The 8,893-nt window shown below is 40.8% G+C and overlaps 1 long non-coding RNA gene across 2 annotated transcripts; it reads right to left on the bottom strand.

The window, feature by feature from the left end:
- Window positions 1-1,019: 1,019 nt before the first annotated feature.
- LOC120438262 lies at window positions 1,020-7,923 on the bottom strand. 2 transcript variants are annotated; one of them, XR_005611741.1, is made up of 16 exons: window positions 7,874-7,923; window positions 7,351-7,429; window positions 7,019-7,110; window positions 6,471-6,845; window positions 6,243-6,344; window positions 5,772-6,004; window positions 5,489-5,674; window positions 5,300-5,393; window positions 5,012-5,048; window positions 4,564-4,908; window positions 4,356-4,468; window positions 4,190-4,281; window positions 3,971-4,084; window positions 3,140-3,307; window positions 1,305-1,460; window positions 1,020-1,073 (listed from the first exon to the last, which is right to left on the bottom strand). It is a non-coding gene; the product is annotated as an uncharacterized LOC120438262 (long non-coding RNA). The 2 variants fall into 2 exon arrangements; XR_005611740.1 differs by having other exon boundaries at window positions 4,564-5,048.
- Between the last annotated feature and the right edge of the window lie 970 nt (window positions 7,924-8,893).

Here is an 8,893-nt window from a genome sequence, read left to right as displayed (position 1 = left end):
ACAAGAAGAAATGAGTGGCCAATGGGCGTAATCGTAAAGACAGTTGCGAGTCAAGATGGAATCATCAGAAAGGCCGAAGTTAGAGTTGCTTCCAAGGGAAATGTTAAGACTTATTATAGACCCATTTCTGAAATGGTTTTTCTGTTATCTAGTGATGTTTAGATATCTGTTGTGGTATCCCTAAGATACCAGGCGGGGAGTGTTCTGACTATTGTCAAATTTGTACATGTTTTGTTTGGTTAGTGCACTGGCCCTTTAAGAGGAAGGCATGGTCCGTTTGCGGACAGGGGAAGTGTAAGAAAGAATCAGACAATCGACTGAATGTGATCTATGCTGTGATTTATGCTGTGAAAGGCTGATAAAAGGGCATTCCCTGTGAGTATGCGTTATTGTTTGGCACTTTATGTTGATTAATAGCAGTTACTTAGATGCTGTATTACGTGTGCTAATTTATGGTTGTAGACAGTTGTTTGGTGTTAGCATTAGCACTTGGTCAAGCAGCTCCTCAAGTAATTATTTTAATTTGACACTCATATTCACTGTATTTGTTGTTACAGTTTCACACCTGCCATATAAAGCAAAGTCTAAACCCACTCTGGCGTCAGTGACTTTTGTGTGGAGGTGTTTAACTCCTGGATAGTAGAAAGTGGTTCTACGAGGCCAGTACACTAGTCATTAAATTAGATGTGAAAGAATGATTCAGGGTAAACAACTGTACCAAGGGAATTACATTTTTCTTCTCAAAATGTAAAATGTCTGTTGATGATAAGCAAAGTCTAAAACAGACATTGTAAAAATCACATTAAACAGAGATGTGATTAACTTTTTATTTTACCAAACATAACATCAATGATGACACAACCAGTCTTCATCAGAAGTGCTCAAATCACTCTCAGCGGCATCGTCTGGAATGTCTTCCTCCTCTGAGTCCATTTCCAGGAGTGGTTGGTGGCTGAGGATTCTCTTGTACACATCCTTTACTTTGAGCATTTCAGCTTTCAGTTCACTTTGTTTTTTTAAAACCAGGCTATGGAGTCCCTTCTGTGCATCCTCTGACATGCCAACAAGGGAGGCTGTAAAAAGAACAAACCAAATAAATATGAGTAAAGTAAAACAAAACAAAAAAAAAAACCCCTCATAAACACAAGGAATTAGGATCGTGTAATTAAACTTTTTTTTTTAAAGGGAGAAGGCAGTGTTAGCCACGAACCTAGATGTAGGTAAAAGATCCAGTAAGACTTTAGCATCTGCTCTTATTTTCAATCAATTCATCAAAAAAATCAATAAATAAAAGATGTGCTTACAGTCTGAGGAGATTGTCCCCAACACCACAGATCGCATTCACAACACTGTCCAGTGATGCCGCATCTCCCTGCAAAGGATCATCTCCTCCTCTCTCAGGCGCCTCACAGCCATCACCTTCTCAAAGACCTTTCTCTTTGTCTGGAGGTCAGCAGCAGCTACAGTTTAACAACATCAGATGGGAAAACATACAGGGAGTGCAGAATTATTAGGCAAGTTGTATTTTTGAGGAATAATTTTATTATTGAACAACAACCATGTTCTCAATGAACCCAAAAAACTCATTAATATCAAAGCTGAATGTTTTTGGAAGTAGTTTTAGTTTGTTTTAGTTTTAGCTATTTTAGGGGATATCTGTGTGTGCAGGTGACTATTACTGTGCATAATTATTAGGCAACTTAACAAAAAACAAATATATACCCATTTCAATTTATTTTTACCAGTGAAACCAATATAACATCTCCACATTCACAAATATACATTTCTGACATTCAAAAACAAAACAAAAACAAATCAGCGACCAATATAGCCACCTTTCTTTGCAAGGACACTCAAAAGCCTGCCATCCATGGATTCTGTCAGTGTTTTGATCTGTTCACCATCAACATTGCGTGCAGCAGCAACCACAGCCTCCCAGACACTTTTCAGAGAGGTGTACTGTTTTCCCTCCTTGTAAATCTCACATTTGATGATGGACCACAGGTTCTCAATGGGGTTCAGATCAGGTGAACAAGGAGGCCATGTCATTAGTTTTTCTTCTTTTATACCCTTTCTTGCCAGCCACGCTGTGGAGTACTTGGACGCGTGTGATAGAGCATTGTCCTGCATGAAAATCATGTTTTTCTTGAAGGATGCAGACTTCTTCCTGTACCACTGTTGAAGAAGGTGTCTTCCAGAAACTGGCAGTAGGACTGGGAGTTGAGCTTGACTCCATCCTCAACCCAAAAGGCCCCACAAGCTCATCTTTGATGATACCAGCCCAAACCAGTACTCCACCTCCACCTTGCTGGCGTCTGAGTCGGACTGGAGCTCTCTGCCCTTTACCAATCCAGCCACGGGCCCATCCATCTGGCCCATCAAGACTCACTCTCATTTCATCAGTCCATAAAACCTTAGAAAAATCAGTCTTGAGATATTTCTTGGCCCAGTCTTGACGTTTCAGCTTGTGTGTCTTGTTCAGTGGTGGTCGTCTTTCAGCCTTTCTTACCTTGGCCATGTCTCTGAGTATTGCACACCTTGTGCTTTTGGGCACCCAGTGATGTTGCAGCTCTGAAATATGGCCAAACTGGTGGCAAGTGGCATCTTGGCAGCTGCACGCTTGACTTTTCTCAGTTCATGGGCAGTTATTTTGCGCCTTGGTTTTCCACACGCTTCTTGCGACCCTGTTGACTATTTTGAATGAAACGCTTGATTGTTCGATGATCACGCTTCAAAGCTTTGCAATTTTAAGACTGCTGCATCCCTCTGCAAGATATCTCACTATTTTTGACTTTTCTGAGCCTGTCAAGTCCTTCTTTTGACCCATTTTGCCAAAGGAAAGGGAGTTGCCTAATAATTATGCACACCTGATATAGGGTGTTGATGTCATTAGACCACACCCCTTCTCATTACAGAGATGCACATCACCTAATATGCTTAATTGGTAGTAGGCTTTCGAGCCTATACAGCTTGGAGTAAGACAACATGCATGAAGAGGATGATGTGGACAAAATACTCATTTGTCTAATAATTCTGCACTCCCTGTAGTAGCATTTTATGATTCAAGAACAAAACATTCAACTACTGCTCAGATACTGGAAGTTTGTTTAAAAAGGACATTTATAAATCAAGAGCTTACGTTCACTTGTGCTCTGCCAGGGCCAAATGTCGGTCTGCATGAGGGCATCACTGGATACGATTTGCTTTGTTGGTTCAGCAAGCTTGTTGTAGTCGTCAACAGCAGCCGCCAAGCATTTCTTCTCAACTATGATGACCTTGCGAATTCTGTGTCGCCTCTTGTTACTATCTGTAAATAATCATAAAAAATTCACACCTTCACATAATGTATATATTTACATTTTAATCTACACTCAATTTGTTTCCTAGAACAAATCACATCCAGCTTAAACAAACCTGGATCTGATTTTATTCTGTTTACAAAGTAGCCGTACATGCTGTATAAACTGAGTATCAAATGGTCCATTTCAAAGAAACTGGGACACCATTTTGTCTGTAAAGACTTTGTGTTCGCACTCTGATGATGATGACAAGCTCCTTTATTCGTGCCTGCAACGCTCCAAGGCTGCCATCAGTTTGATCAGTTTCTAAGTGAGAGGAATATTAATCAGAATACAAACAGTAACAGTCACCAAACTACAGTGGACTCTGTAATCACTGACTTGATGATATTCATTATAAGACATCTGTAGCCTTCATGTGCTGCATTATCATTAGATAACAAGTATGTCGGTGTTCAGGTTTATAAAACCAACTAGTACGACATCATTTCAACCCAGGTTCAATCCAATTTGATGAAACGCAACAACTCTGCCATAAATTCTGCTTTTACAAGGCTTATTTTTCATTGTTTGTTGACACTGTCAGAAAGATCTTAATTCTACCTTAAGTTCTTTAATGAGGCCATGGTGGGTCCTATTGTTATACACGAGTGCGTTATATTGAGACTTACCTTCAGCCATTTCTGCACATCGGCCACCCATTGCTGCAGTGCGTCGTCATCCACACCCAGCTCATTTCTGGTCGCATTCAGGCTTTCCACTTGTTCTCTAAGGATCCTTATGATCTAAGAATACATTAATAAATGTCATTCATATTGACATTAAAAGAGTACTGGTGTTTGTTTCCCCCATTACCACACACATTAAAATGGGTTTTGAAAAAAAATCACCTTTAGATATCTCTGGCTCAAACTGCGGCCCAGTTGTTCCACTTTCCTTTTGTTCCACCCCGAAGCCAGGATGGTCAGCAAGTCTGTTCGCCCTGCATTTCAGTTCGTATAAAAATAAGAATTAATGAGCAGGAGACTGAGTGGAATCTCACACACAGACACATACCTGCTTTGGACATGTACTTCAATGGCCGCCCTAGACAGGAAACTGTTTACTTGTTCCACCTCTTCTCCAACTGTTGAACCGGCCCCATCCTGAAACGCACCTCCCCATTTGATCTATAGAAAGGAGGTCACAATACATGACTGCTGAATTAATTCAACCTTATAACAAAATGTCTCAAACTAATCCAAAACTACAAGCTGCAGTATACCTCGCATTTCCAAGTGTGAGCCTTTGCATGCATGACGGAGAGAAAAGGACGCATTGACAAGAGGTTCCTCAGCTCAGGGCACTGCTGAGCCACCTTGGTTAAATATGGGAAATATTTACAGGCCACATCGGAGCAAAGGAACGTAATATGTCCTGGGACGCTAGCTGCCAACTTCCTCTGGAGAAAAAGGGGGTAAGCAAAGATCTCCCCTCGAAACATGTTCAATGCAGCTAAGAGGACTCCGTGGCGACAAACAGCTATTTCCATGCCCTCTTCATCCAACTTCCCAGTGGACTCCTTTGCTGCAGTCCAAGATGAAGATCCGCACAACCCTTTCCCCGGGACCTATACACTCAAAGATTTTAACATAAAAGACATGACATGATTAAGCCCTATCAGGGACAATTTTTTTTTTTTAAACAAATGCATAACAATTAGATGAATTAACCTTAAGTCACACAAGACCTCATCTCCCCGGGACAGCACTGATAACACAAAATAAAAATCATGTTTTTTTTTAATACACATGGTGACAAAATTAAGTACACATTAAGATAAAGTAAAGTAAATAGTATTACGACCACACCAAGAGAAAAATAAAATAAATATCCACCCATCCATATATGTATACACACACACACACACACACACACACACGTATGTGTATGTGGTTATGGCGCTAACGTCATTTTAACAAGATTACCGCTGACAGCACTAATATATATGTGTCTCTTACACGATTTGTGTGTCTCTGTATGTATTTCATAAACTCAGCAACTTCCTCATCTTTTTCAATGAAGACACCTTCAAAGTTCGCCTGCTCTGAAGTGCTGAACGGACAGAGTGACAGTTGTTTGAAAAGAAACATTAAAATACATTTTTCTACAAAGCCATATTTGATTTATGTACACAATGCATAACGTACCTTGCATTAGATTGAAAGCGATAAAGCTTACGGTTTCCATCAACTGAGACGGCAAGCATGTCTGGAGTGCAGGCAGGGCAGCTAATGCATGGCTCCTTGGCTCCTTGCACATCCTGTCCACCTTAAACTTTACAGCACTCCACTCCACAAGCTTTTACTGAAGGCATCAGCTGATATTCGGCCAGTCTTTTAAGTAGAGGACAAACAACAGAATATTCACGGACAGTCATCATAAACATTGATTTGCACAATTTCCTTAAACCTGGCAAATTTAGAAACTCACCCTTCTAAAATGGGCTGTTCTTTCATCTAGCATTTTGACAAATGCCTTAAGTGACATCCCTGGTGCAGCCTTCTTAATGTCATAGAAAGACTGAAAGAAATCCATTGAAAACAGGGTGCAGAAATTTAAGGTGCCAGGCCAATATCCACTACCCAGGATGTCCTTAACTGAGGGGGACCACATTAGGCCACAGCTGGTGCAGCTCACCACTGGCAGTGCAAGGTTATAACGGCCTTTAGAAAGGATAAGGATAAATTCAGTCATGGCTCAACAAAGACATTCATTTTTTTCATGTTGTGAAGATTTCACGTTGTTTTCAAAGCGGTCTGGTAAATCCAAATGACCTTTGACAGGTGCCCACATATACTGTGGGCCGAGGGTAATTCAAACCAAGATAGCAATGCACAATTTGCAATAAAACCTGCAAACACATCAATTGTGTTTGTACTGTGTGACAAAAGGGCAACTTACCATTTATGGTTACAAGAGCCACAATTGCGCCGGGTGAAACCTCAACGTTACCTGCTGGGCAGTCACACACATGGTCTGGCCTTTGCACAGGCAACAGCTGAACTAACATTAAAACACACAATATATATATATAAAAAGAATTGGAAATTAACTGATACACAATGAAAATACAATAACAGCACCCACTCATAGTACATAGCAAGAAATGCATAGGATTAAAAACCGTACCTATTGGCTTGTGAAACTCTGATGAAGGCTGCAAAAACCCTCCTGTTACTGCCTCTCTGTTGTGCAGGACAAAGCGTGTGTGAACTGCAATATCACAGTCAGCACAAAGGAACGGAAGAGGCAGGCAGTCCAGACACCTCACAACTACTTGTTTGCCACACTGACACACACGGTGTGACTGTGGATCCAGAGCAGCTAACATATTGTCTGTAAGACAAGGCCTGGCCTCTTTCCACTTTTGTGAGGACACCATGTTTCTGATCGCCCAGTGAGTAGCAGCTGACTCAGACGCCATCTCACAAGTCATGGCTGCGTCCTCTTCTCCATCCTCCAACAACTGAAGGAGCTCCTGACGGAGCACCTCAGTTCCATACACTAACAGAAAAGAAAAGAAAAAAATAAAGAAATTCTGCCACAAAGTGAAATAAAGACTCTAGGCAGTATGTTTCTTAGGACTGCACAAAAGCCCTGCCTAACTCAACTATAACAACAAATATAAAAGTAAACTTGAAAACAGAAATCACAATATATACAAGAAGGTAAAGTACCTTTTGTTGGGTTGACACTGGCAACATAACTAGGTTCTTCACGTGGACATTGATGCTGATCTCTGGACACTGGGGACACTCTGTGCATCATTCTACGCAATTAACAAGGAACAAAGGGAACACCTAAAATACAGTCTATGATTAAAGCAAAGATTATCAAACATCTTAAGTTAACCAACTTAATTTCACATAAACTTATATATACACATATATAAAAATTTATAAAAAAAAATTCAAATAATATAACGTTTACTCCGAACAATAAATTAGACAGGCGTGTTCCCTTTTTAACAACTGTTTCCACTACATCACATTAAAAAATAAAATGTTACCTGCATATCTTGAAGGAGTTCGTCAGCAGCCTGAAGCTCTTCCTCCAGCTCGGGATCCTCTGAATCACTAATTTTCAAGCTAAAGAGGAAAGAGATTTTTGCAGAACTCAGTGACATAAACACAAAACTAACGCAATTCAAATGATTTTCAGTCTTGGCGCTCCGGTTAACGTTAGCAATTATCGTTAGCATCATTAGTTTGTAATGAGCTAGCATAACTCTAAGCGCAAAAACTGCTTTACGCACCATGTGAGGGTATTTTGCAACACACAAGTCTTTTAATGTTTGTAATAGATTTAATCCATCATCGTTGGATTAAATGGCTAATGCTGCAGTAGCCACGTGTAAACGTTACCTAGCAAGCATGCTGACAGTAGCTGTAGCCATTTTTAAATGCATTAAACCGTTTCCGAGATCAGTCACCTCTGTTTGTTTGAAGCGTTTATGAAAAACAAACTTTGAAACACACATCAAGGTATTACTTTAAATATATGACTACAAAGTAGTCATATCTTTCACATACCTGCATTAAAATCAATCAGTTCCGCCTTCTCCTTCTTCTTCTTCTTCTTTGTGTTTAACGGCGGTTGGCAACCAACGTAAAGGAGCATTACCGCCTCCTACTGTTCCGGAGTATGGGTCAGACAGTGAGCTTACAATCTGTATTCAAAAAAAAACCCACCTCACACTCTTTCATAAATACCTATAACCTCCAGAAACCCCACCAGTTCCCTCACCTGTGCCCTACTACCCTCCAACACACTCTTCAGATTAAATTCCCCAATTCCCCACTCCTTCAATCTATTCTGCAGAACTTTCCTCTCCACATCATAACACTTACACCGCAGTATTACATGCTCTACTGTCTCCTCCTCCTCCTGGCACACTCCACAAAGCCCCGTCTCATGTTCTCCCATCACCTGTAGTGTTTTATTTAATGCACAATGTCCCAGTCTAAGCCTGGTAATGACCACCTCTTCTCTCCTATTACCCCTATACAACCTACACCCTGCCACCTCCTTCTTAAAATGATACAAGTGCCTGCCCTTACTCCCAGAATCCCACCGCTAAGGAGTGTGTAACAACTCACCTGCCGAATCAACTAGCCCTGAAAATGGATGGCGCTGGAGCTTCTGCCACTCCTGAACAACCTGCCTCCAAACAATACCTTTTGCTTCAGATCCGCTGCTTTTAATTTCCATCTCAGTCCTATTTTTAGTCAATGCTCCTTTTGCCAACCTATCCACCTTTTCATTTCCACTGATTCCTACATGAGCTGGCACCCAAAGAAAGTGAATATTGCCACCACAACACCTTATTCTGCTTATAGTCTCCAGAATAGTATACAGCATACCCTGCCTTGTCTTCGAACAAAATGATTGTAGACTTGAAAGAACAGCTGCCGAGTCAGAACATACTACCACCTGCCTGATTTTTGAACTCTCTACCCATTTCAATGCTACCAAAATTGCTACCATTTCAACCGTGTACACTGCCAGTCCATCCGAAGTGCGTCTGTTTATTTCAATATTTTTTGACGGAA

Source organism: Oreochromis aureus, linkage group 3 (assembly GCF_013358895.1).
Source record: "Oreochromis aureus strain Israel breed Guangdong linkage group 3, ZZ_aureus, whole genome shotgun sequence".
Lineage (NCBI taxonomy): Eukaryota > Metazoa > Chordata > Actinopteri > Cichliformes > Cichlidae > Oreochromis > Oreochromis aureus.
The sequence above is the reverse complement of the archived record's forward strand: the minus strand, read 5'-3'. Positions and strand labels throughout refer to the sequence as shown.